Source organism: Amborella trichopoda, chromosome 3 (genome assembly GCF_054954075.1).
Source record: "Amborella trichopoda isolate Santa Cruz 75 chromosome 3, AtrichopodaSantaCruz75HAP2 v2.0, whole genome shotgun sequence".
Lineage (NCBI taxonomy): Eukaryota > Viridiplantae > Streptophyta > Magnoliopsida > Amborellales > Amborellaceae > Amborella > Amborella trichopoda.
Genome location: NC_142338.1, coordinates 39,439,137 through 39,450,333, shown reverse-complemented (window position 1 = coordinate 39,450,333; position 11,197 = coordinate 39,439,137). Strand labels below are relative to the sequence as shown.

Genomic DNA, 11,197 nt, shown 5'->3' with positions numbered 1-11,197 from the left:
ATTTCAAGAGATTTAGGACCTGCAACAAATCTCAAATCATTGCAAGTTAATTTCTGCTCATTTCCATAAACTTTGAAGCTTAAAAAATGACGCAGATCTGATCCTTGAATAATTGAAAATTTGAAATGAAGGAAAGAAAACAATACAAAATAAACCATTTTAAGGGTCTGAACTCTTTTTTTTATTTTTTTCATATTCATGATTTTGCTATTCCTTTGTAATAATCATGATTTTCCTAGTACAAATTGTAAGCCTTCAAATTTTTGGACCCAAATCCTATCTTTTGGAAGGAGGGACTCCTTGGAATAGGTCCATCCCGCGGGCGCACCTACCTTTAATAAGGACTGAGCACGGCATGTCACATTATCATGTTTTCCCTTTTTTTTTTTTTTCTTTTTCTTTTTTCGTGTGTGCGTGATCATGTTCTGCAAATAAACCTGTTCCAATTTATTTGGTTACAAAATTTTCTTATAAAATCAAGCACTTGCACAAAACTTTGTGGATGAGAAAGATATTGTATATTGCTCATATATGTAGGGATATTATAGTAATTATTACTTAATTTTTTTAGAAGTATTTTAGTAATAATTACTGAACTTTATCCACTTGATATATCTACTCTGGCGAAAGACTCACTTAGAAGAATCATTTGGATATTGAAATCCACTTTATTTTCAAATAATGAAAGCTGAATTTTAAGTTTTGAATCAATTGGATCTCTCTGCCAACCATAATGGGAAGATATAGGGATGCCATTTTTTTTAACATTTGTTTTAAGACGTAGCTAGGGGAGGAGGTTATATACTCATAATTTCGTCATAAATACTCCTAAATAAGGTTTTACCCAAGGAAGTAAATCAAAATATATTTTTTGGATTCTATATCAAAACCCATACCCTATAATTCAATGTAACCGTTTCGTATGAAAAAAATAAAGGGCGATAAACTTTTGAAAAACTATACAAACACCCATACCCAATGATTCTATTAGAGCATTTCTCTAAGACAGATGAAGCGAATGGATCTCATATTCTTTTTTCTTTTTACAATCTCCAAATTTATCCCTGTAGCAACAATTTGACCAAGTCTTGGGGTTGCATGTTATGTTTTCCACGTAATTAGCGAAATCATTTAATGTTTGAAAAGTCTCTAGTGAGCTTGAAAATCATTTGATCTGGATCGAAAATCAACAAGAATAGAATCGGTTTTGAGAAGAACATATATCTGCCTGGTTCCCCATAAAAAAACTTATTTTTATATTTTATGCATTTTTAGCTTTTTTGATACTTCCTTAGATATCTCAAAAAAATTGCTTCGGGTGTGATACGAAGTTCAAGAATTTTTTTTTTTTAAACTTTGAATCGCCTATGACATATTCACAATCACCTATTTTGAAATTTGATGGATATGATGATTATGACTTTTCTGTATTAAAAGTAAATGATCGATCTTTTTGTATATTTTTTTATTGAAAAAATATACTCATGAATTGAATATTATTGCTGATAAATGTTATTAATTTTCCTTAGAAGAAGATTAAACCATAGATAAAGAGAAGAAGATTACCCTGTAATGAATGAAATACATTAGTCTGAATATTTTGTGCAATAGCATTGTTTTAGTTCTTGTCAAGTTTTACATTAGTTGTTTGGGCCTAATTCAATTTGTGTCTGCTAAAGGACATTTTTTATTCACCATGGCATCTCTTTTGCACAATCTCCACCATCCATGCTAAATTGAGAGGTTGTTATGCTTGCTAGGGGTAAATATATAAATCCAAGCCGTTTATCTCTCCAAGCTGGTTTAAATAATGTGGTTCATATTGTGCTCATAGCTGGTAAAAAATTAAGTTAAAACGTCAATTTGGCGGTATTGGTTTACTACCAAATGATGATATTCTTCGGTCATAAAAGGGAAACATTTTCTTGGGTCAGATATACACAATTTTGTGTGGGGTTCGATAGCCATGTCCTCACTAGATTACTAGCATTACATTGGTAAGAATATAATACACCGGTCAGAATGTAGACTAGCATCTTAAAAATGCTTATAGTTTTTGTCGATATTATTGTCGACTCAGTTTTGCCTCATGAGACACAAAACTACATGCATCTAAAAACCTATTAACAAGCTCGCCTTTTTTTGCCAAGAAGTTAACCGCACAAAGTTATCAGTTCTCTATGGAGCGACATGGTGGCAATTGTTCAATCCGACATGCAGTTTCGTATAACTCTAGCATGATGGTGGTTTTTTTGTATAATATTTGTAGTGAATAAAAAATAAAAAAGGAAAGAAGAGGCCCATCACTATAGGAAAATTGTTTCATGCGGGCTGGACTGTATGACGACATATGCGGTTCAAAAAGTGTAAAGCATCATCTTAAAGATGAATGCAAGTAGATGTTCCATCTAAAAACAATGGAAACTAACGGTCCAAATGTTTTCTTACTAGTCTAGTTTTTAAAATTTACTTATTGTTTCATATTCGTGATCTCCATGTTAGAGATACATGTCCTTAAATATTAAGTCCAAAAATCCATCTCAAAAATAAATTTATTAATAGACCCGCATTTCTATATATGCTGGCTTGGCCACATAGAAACCGGGTCGATAACAATATGCATCAGCGGCCAATCACAAGTTTTTCAACAATTCGGAGAGAGAGAGAGAGAGAGAGAGAGAGAGAGAGAGAGAGAGAGAGAGCCACATCGATTAGTGTTATTGCTAATCTATCGTAGTATATTTACAGTATACTATCAAGAGACCATTTATCTTTCATAATTGAAGGTCAACACTAATTGTATTCATTAGATGTCAAATTAAATAGTTTGAAGTGAGACACAAAATCTCAGACAAATTGTTTTTGGAACTTTATATCTAATCAATGACTCTCTTACAACCATCCATTTTGAAATTCAAGGGACTGAAAATAATTGTGACCTCCTTGTATAAAAGATAAATGGTTCCTTTATAGACATGTAAGAAAAAGTTTATATAAAGCCACAATCTTATACTATTGAAGTAAGGTTAACATCAAAAATTTAGTAAAAAAGAGTTTTTTGAAGTTAAAAAGCCTTCCAATTGATCATCTTGACATTAACATGTATGGATCTAACGAAAAAACGAGTTTCCAATCCTAATAATAGTACATCTTTTAAGTAATCTAGACCGTTTATATTTAAGATTTCCAAGTTTCCATAGATACATTTGATATCCACCTTTTTTTTTGAAATTTTAAATTTCATAACTAAGGTTGCCGTCAAAGTTTTTGGTACCAGAACTATATCTTCTAGCAAAAATTTAGAAGTACGTCTTACTTGTATAGTATAGGGTGGGCACCTTTCAAACCTTATCGATACATTACAGTTTATGTTCCGTTTTGAGAATATCAATAAGTTAAGGATCTTAATACACTCTAATCAAATGACTTAATGACTATTGCTCCAAGTTGTAAACTCAAAAGTTATCTTTTAATAAAAAAAGTTCTTCTTTTTTTAAGTTGGGAACTAAAAAATGTGCATTTTGGTAATTTGGATTTACTTAAGTCCCTTAACAAAAAATAAATGTCTATGTTTGTTCTGGGTCCTAAACTCATCATAAAGATTCTTGATAATTATTCCAAGAATCTTTGAAGTAAGGGCAGTGAAGTTAGTTTGCTTGAGTAACTTAAGTGGGTTAAATTATCAAAAGTACAAAATACTTTTGCTGGTTAATGTTTCATATATCTAAACAGGTAATATGGGCATCATTTAATAAAATAATTAAGGAGGTTCATAAAAAAAATTGAAAAGGGAAAAACCAATTAACTTGTAAAACCACTTTACAAAATCATTAATATGGTCACACGGTCCCATTTACATAGAGCAATCTTGTTATTTATTAAGTTTTATTTAGTTAGAAAATGTTGTAAAAATGGCCAACTTTGCTGTTATTTAGTTAGAAAATCTCCCTTCTTTTGAAGACAACCCACATCTTCTGCTTTTGGGCCGAACTCTTTTAGTAGCATCCAACTTCATATTCTTACTCCTGATCACTTCCTCCACAGCCAACTTAATACTTGGATCGTCAAAATCACCCCAATGAAATTCATGAATATTTGACCCATGAATGGCTAATTGAGTAGAAACACCATCCGTGACTTCCCTTATCGGAGTCTCATTAAGCTGCTTGACATATCGATCAGCAAGCAGATTACAAAGACTCATAAGAGCTCTTCTCACTGAACTGCTTTGTCTTAACATCGCCATTCTTCTTCTGCAAGTGTCTGGGGGTGCAGGTAAATTAGGTATAGTTGTCCAGTCAACACGATTAAATTTTGCACCCAAAGCCACACGGTGCCTTGCATACTTGATCACCATGCGCCTGTTTTGCATAAATGCATCATTTTAATTTTGAAAATTACATGTATCACTTTGGTGATCCCCTCATAAATAGAAAAGAAACTGCAATTGAATGCAAAATCTTCTTAACTATCTGATCCATCTGACCATTGAAATTTCTTTTTGCGTGATGATTTCAACTTCGAATGGGTAAACTGATTGATAAAAGTACCCATATCCCCATCTTCATTGATAGAATTATCAATCATGTATTCATCATGATCATGTGGAGAAGCATGACTGAAGTTTTGAATTGTTTGGTCCTCTGCATCTTTTTCAGATGGCGCTCCTTCATTTGATGATAAAATGGGAAGAACCAACGGGGATCTAGACAACGTATTCTCAGAGGTTTTCTTCTTTTTAGAGGCATGATTGCCAATATCGCTTTTCATCAAATGGGACACCTTTTGTTTTGCAGATTTCCTAGAATCATGAAGAAGTGGTTGGAGACGGACTTTCCTATTCCTATCATAAGATACCCAAAGCACCTGCACCCAGCATCTCTCAGAAGAACTATACTCACTTTTTCTTTTCCTTTCTTTTTTCTTGGAAAGTAGCAAAAGAATAACTAAACTTAATATGAATACCTAAATTAATAGGGAAAAAAAAAGGGACTTGAGAAAAAGCAAAGGGAAGCACTAACAGGTAAAATTCTGTTATTTAAGATTGCAATGCAATAGATACATCAAAAAGTTTGAGTGGTGACCAGTCAATACAAATATAGGTTCCTCAAATAAAATGACAAGGTAATCAAAGAACCAACAAGATCCAGTAAGTAATGAAATTATGTCTATTTTTTCATTGATACAGAAACAATTTCCTGTTAGCAATATCACTAGTAAAATAGCACCTGTTTCTTATAGAAATATCTATCCTACCGCTCCTAGTATGACGAAAAATGCTCTTACTCAAAATTTCTATTACAAAACAAGGGGCAATGAGTGTTAAAAAATACTGAGTAAATTAAAAAAATACTCATATGTAAGAGCACCCTAACATAACATAAAATGAACTTATTTAGTTATATTTTAAATATTCAAAATTTAATTCTATGATAAAAATTTCAAACTTCAAAAGAAAAATTGATAAAAATATGCAAATTAAAATTTACTTAATTATAGTTTTGTATAAGTCGTTCTTCTACTCTTTCTCTCTTTCTTCCATTTACCCATATCCCTCTATTTTCGTTTCACAATGCACAATCAATATTGATTCATTTGTACATAAAAGGATTTCCATTGCTGCAAACATAAAATAGATAATCCTATAGTGAATGAATGCTTCCTTGGATCTTAAGAAAAGTTCCTTTGAAGAAATTATAAATTGGTAAAAAATTTATTCAAAACGATTAAAAATCTATTGTCTTTTCAGACAAAAATAATGTTAATTGACAGGAAAATAAAATTAGTAGTTCTATTTGTCTTATTAGCAATTAACGTAAATCTTTATCCATGCAATGCGTCAGTAAAGGTGTTTTATTTGAACGAGATAGAGAAATTTGTGTGACAATGATCCTGCACTATCACATTATATATTTTCTCCATGTAGAAAGCTCATTTTCAGAATATTTTTATGTAAATTTTAGTCTCCATTTTGGAACGTATGGATTATTGAAAATAAAATAAAATGTAGGGATGATATTTCAATTTAGCAATATACAAATCCATTGTTTAAAACTTAGAGTACGCATTGAGGGAGCATCAATAGATATTATGTTCAGAATAGATAGCAATGGTTTTAATAATGTTGTAAAATAAAAAGTTCACCTAAAATGGTTTAGAAAACTACATTTTCTATTTTTATTTTTTTTATGCTATTAACTTAATTTTAAATTGTGAATAGAATTCCTACTAACACGAAATTACAATTTTAATGTGTGTTAGCTTTTGAGTAACAATTTGATATCCTATATAAGTAATTACGCATTTGAATGTAATTGAAAAAAAACTTTTATATTTTTAAGTAATATATAAAATTAATTAGAAATTAAAATGAAATAAATGTAATGCCTAGGCTTTAAACAAAAATTATCAAAATTATCGCTAATATTCCTCATAATTTGTTAATTACAAAAAACCATTTTTTTTATTTTTACATGCATATCTATTTTTCTTGAAAATTTTCATCATATAACATTGTTACGATCCCATTATAATTGTACTGCCTGGAGCTCTCTAAAGGATCTATAAGATCCACAGCTCTATATTTCTGTAGCACTGGGTGATACGGTTTTGTTTGAACATTGAAGTTTTTAGCACTTCATAAAAATGCAGGGATCACCAAGAGTCCCAACATGATCTTACAAAATTGTGGTGGTGTTTGCCCCGTTATGGAGATCATATAACAACATTGTCTTTTGCGCCACTACCAAAATGTGGCCCCTTTTTGGGTACTTCTTCCCAAATTGGGAAGTGTCATATGCACTGCAGATCTAATAGATCCGTAGAGCCTAACCTTTGCGGGCCTATTTTGGGTATAACAAAATATTTCCATAAAAACAAGTTGTCATGTAGAAAATAAGGGATTGTATAGAATAAGACCATTTACCATTCTTACAAGGAGGTCACAATTGCTACTAGTCATTATATGTCAAATTGAATAGCTTGGGTGTATCACAAAATTCGAGAATATTTTTTTGAACTTTGAGTCGAGTCAATCACACTCACAACCACCCAATTTGAAATCTAACAGAAAAGATTGATTGTGACATGCTTGTATTAAAAGTAAATGCTCTCTTTGAATACTTTCCCAAGAAATAGAATTTTAGATGTTTTTGTAATAACAAAAACTATAAGTGATATTAATGATAATTTTATTAATACGGTGATGTCATCATCACAAACGGTTAATTGAGACTCAAAGTTTGACATTTATTGATGGGAGTACTTTCTTGTAAAGTATTAGATAATTGAAAACGTGAGTGGCACGTGTATTACCTATGCTATAAAAGTAGTTCTGACTTAAATTTATTTTTTAATTAATTAAGGGTGAGTTTTGTATATGGCACCCCCTTTACAGTGTAGAACTAAGGCACACCTCTAAAATGTGCTTGGAGATGTAGTTCTGGTTTTGAAAACCTTACGATGGCTTGAAAATTTATTTTTATCCCTATTTACGAAATTTAAAATTTCAAAAATGTTACGGATCAAGCAAATATAGAAACACCTAAAAATATTTAAAATAGATGGTCTAGATAACTTGTTACAAGATGAACCATTTTTAGGACTTAAATTTCTTTTCTTTTATATCCACACATCTCGAAGTCAAGATGATTGATTGGTGGATTTTCCAACATCGAAACACTCTCTTCTAGAGGATTTTTTTGGTGCACCACACTTTAATAGTTGAAGGTTGCAACCTTATAATAATTTTTTTCATTAATTAATGATATTTCTCAAATATAAAATTTATAATTATAAATCTAAACTCATTTAGATTTATCAATTAAACTTTAATAAACATAACATTTTATTAAGTTGATTGAGATTTAATTTTAAAAAGGAAAACTTACATTTAATATCCCTTATAGTTGGTGATATTTAAAAATTCCCCCATACTTTACACTTACACTCATGTTTCACTTTTTTATTTTTTTTGGGTAAATCATTGAGAAAAAAAAAAAGGGGTAAGTCAAGGATTTGGACCCCTACCCTTTGGTGAGAATGAAGTCAAAGGCTTCATCATAGGGCTCGTTGGTTCTACTACCAAGGCCCCAACCCATTCTCAAGTGGTAAGTCAGTGGGGATTTGGGCTCATGTTCCACTTTTCATATTTTTTTATTTTTCCCCAAAATAGTTCCAAACTGCACATCGTAAAGAATCCAAGCAGAGCACCTAACTATCTGAAATCACTTATTACAGTGACTCAAAGCAGTTCGAAACAAACAGTTCCAGACTCTCATTGCAAGGAATCTAAGAGGTCTAAAACCTATTAGTTCTAAACCACTAATGAAAGGAACCAAAATGATCTGAAATTAACATCTTTTGAAAATAGATATTAAAATTAGTTTCCGATGTTTTTATTATTTTATTCAATGGAAAACTAAATTATTAACCAAATATTTAAGAATTTGATAGTTTAAAATTGTGTTCATGAATTGAAAATTATTCCAATTCATAACCATCATCATCAGAGCCTTTTTTCAACTATTTTGAGTCATTTAAGAAGTAACCAAATAAACAAATAATGCCAATAAGCAGTGAAATTGAAAAGAAAACTCACCTCAGGGTTCTTTGATTCAAAAGCAATTGGTGTCGCAACATGGAAAACTCCATCGCATCCCTTGACAGCTTCATCAAAGATACCTTCGTCATAAAGGTCTGCATTCCAAAGCGTGAGTTTCATGTTTGCCTCTGGCAAATCAAGGAGATGCTCTGTCTTCTCCTATGACAAATGAATGATCCATAGCATCAGCAATTGAATTATTGCCATGTAAAAACTGAAATATATAGGAATGAAGAAAATGTCCTTAAAATATAAAGAATAAGAAAATAATAAAATACATGTATATAGGATCATGAACTCGCCCCCCTCCCCCCCCCCCCCCCCCCCCCCCCCCACCCACCCACCCACCCACCCACCACACACACACACACAGATATACATGTATGTCTGTTGCATAAATATGGATATGTATGTCAGTACCTAACACATATATAGTTGCCAGAAAAACTAATCTCAAAATTATCATTTTTGACAAGACAAGTCCATATACCATTTCAAGAATGGAGGAGCAGTATAAAAGATGAAAATAAAGACTTTCAATAGTGAGATTTGTAGATGAGATGTCGAGAAAAAATGTCTTGGTTTCTAGAATGTTAGACACACATTCGCAAGACGTCTGCATACAAATAAAACCATGAGCAAATGCGTCCATGAGTCATAGATACACACATAAAATGGTTGCTTCTGCGTCCCTATTCTCTTCAATCTTCTTTTCATGACAGGTGGAGTTTATATCTTATGGGCTTTGCCTTCACAATGTTTTTGCCCCTTGAAGGAAATGCAAAAGAAGTACGACTTGGCTTGATAATTCAAAAAGCGCCAAATTAAATCTCTCTAAAACAATGCGGATATAGAAGTTCCTAAATAAGGGCCTATCCTAGAAATGGCATCGAGAAGTTGTTAATGTAGGGCCAGTGATCCAAAATCACCCCCAACATGAATTTTTTCTCTTTATTAAGGATAATTTGGTTAGTATATAGACTTTACGTGATAGCTAAGTTCATATTGCAGAGGCAAGATTTTGATGGAACACTTTTGTGAAGGTTGTCATTGGGGATTTTGGGGAAAACTGTAACTATCATTGTGCCTTAGATTGGATGGTTCCATCGCCATTTTGCAATGTAGGTGTAGCACCGGTGATGAAATGGACGATGTAGATTGATTTTGTGGTTCTTTAATGGCAGTAGAAAGGGGAATCAGTTGTGCTTAGCCATTGCAATTGTGAGATAACCCACCAGTTGCCCGTGGAGATAGCGCGATTAGGATGAACCACATATATTTATAATGTTATGGTTTTTGGAGTGTGCTTTGTGGAGTGTTGTTGTTATTTTCAGTTTTCCTTTCTCTTTTTTATTTTTTTCTCTCGGTTTTGTACTAATTTTCCCAAATTATTTTCCCAAATATCATTGTTGGGTGTTTTGAGTTTTTTGATATCAATTTGTTGGTTATAGGCAGTTGGTTTCAAGGTATTAGATTTATTGTAGCGCATGGTTCACTGCAATATCGAACAATGAAGCAAGTCTCTGTTTCCAAAATTTAACATTGTCTCATGTTTAATCTTCCAATATACAAAATGGTTTGGCCTTTAGAGATGCACCATGTGCAACTACTACAGAACTACCCCTTGAATATCGTTTAATGTTCTTAACTTTACTATTATTTTCTGAGTTCGCATACAATTACAGTAACCCTTTCAGAGCTACCCCAGGATATCTTTATAGGATATTTATTTTATTATTGTTTTCTGAATATTCATGTTAAATGGGTTACATATGCAGACGGAGACCTCCAATGAAGCAAGCAACGGGCTTATTTATATAAACTGATCAAAACAACACAACAGTAAAAGAGATGTACTTCAATTGAAGTAGGAAAAAGAAGACCTACTCGTCTTACGAACGGTGGCTCTGACTGTGTATCCCTCCTCTAGAAGGCGCTTCACGAGCCATGAACCCACATATCCTGCCGCCCCTGTTACACACACTGTGCGCGCCATCTCTCTCCTCTTCTAATTACGCGGTTGAAGGGTAATTCATCCTGCAATCGGAAATTATCAGATGAAACGCATGCCCCTTTGGGTTGTGTGTAAAAGATTGAAACCCTATCCTACTCTCTCTCACCAAGCTCTGTTGCTCGCAGGACAAGGGCTCGCTCTCACAACGCTCACGAAGTTGACTAATCGCTCATTAAGAGGTTCTTTTGGCCCTCTTTTTTTCCATCGATGACGATGAGTGCTTTCCCTCATTGATTTTTGGTATTAAGGTTTGATTTTTCTGTATTAAGTTAATCCTTTATATTATCTTTCTATTCATATGGTTTAATTTTCTTATGTTGATTATCTATTTTAGGGTTTCAATATTTTACCTCAAATGTGATCATTGTTGGATATGGTTATATCCAAAATCACCATCATAAAAAAAATCTTATATTATTGGGATTGATATTGAAGAATTTTCATGTTTATTAGGATTCTTATTTTGAGAAACCAATTTATAAACTTCAAAATGAGTAGTAGTAGAGGAATGGAACTAGAAGTCCAAGAAAATTTTGAGTACTCATGTGCAATGTCCAGTATCATCCAAGACATAAGACAAC

The 11,197-nt window shown here is 32.4% G+C and overlaps 1 pseudogene across 1 annotated transcript in view; it reads right to left on the bottom strand.

Annotated features, from left to right (window-relative positions):
- Positions 1-10,763, bottom strand: part of LOC105420826 (dihydroflavonol 4-reductase-like) — a 90,164-nt pseudogene extending 79,401 nt beyond the window's left edge. Inside the window, exons 1-3 of the transcript XR_016050992.1 lie at positions 10,486-10,763; positions 9,399-9,402; positions 8,600-8,761 (exon numbers count right to left, since the gene is read on the bottom strand). The product of XR_016050992.1 is annotated as a dihydroflavonol 4-reductase-like (transcript). The remainder of the gene's footprint in view (positions 1-8,599; positions 8,762-9,398; positions 9,403-10,485) is intronic.
- Between the last annotated feature and the right edge of the window lie 434 nt (positions 10,764-11,197).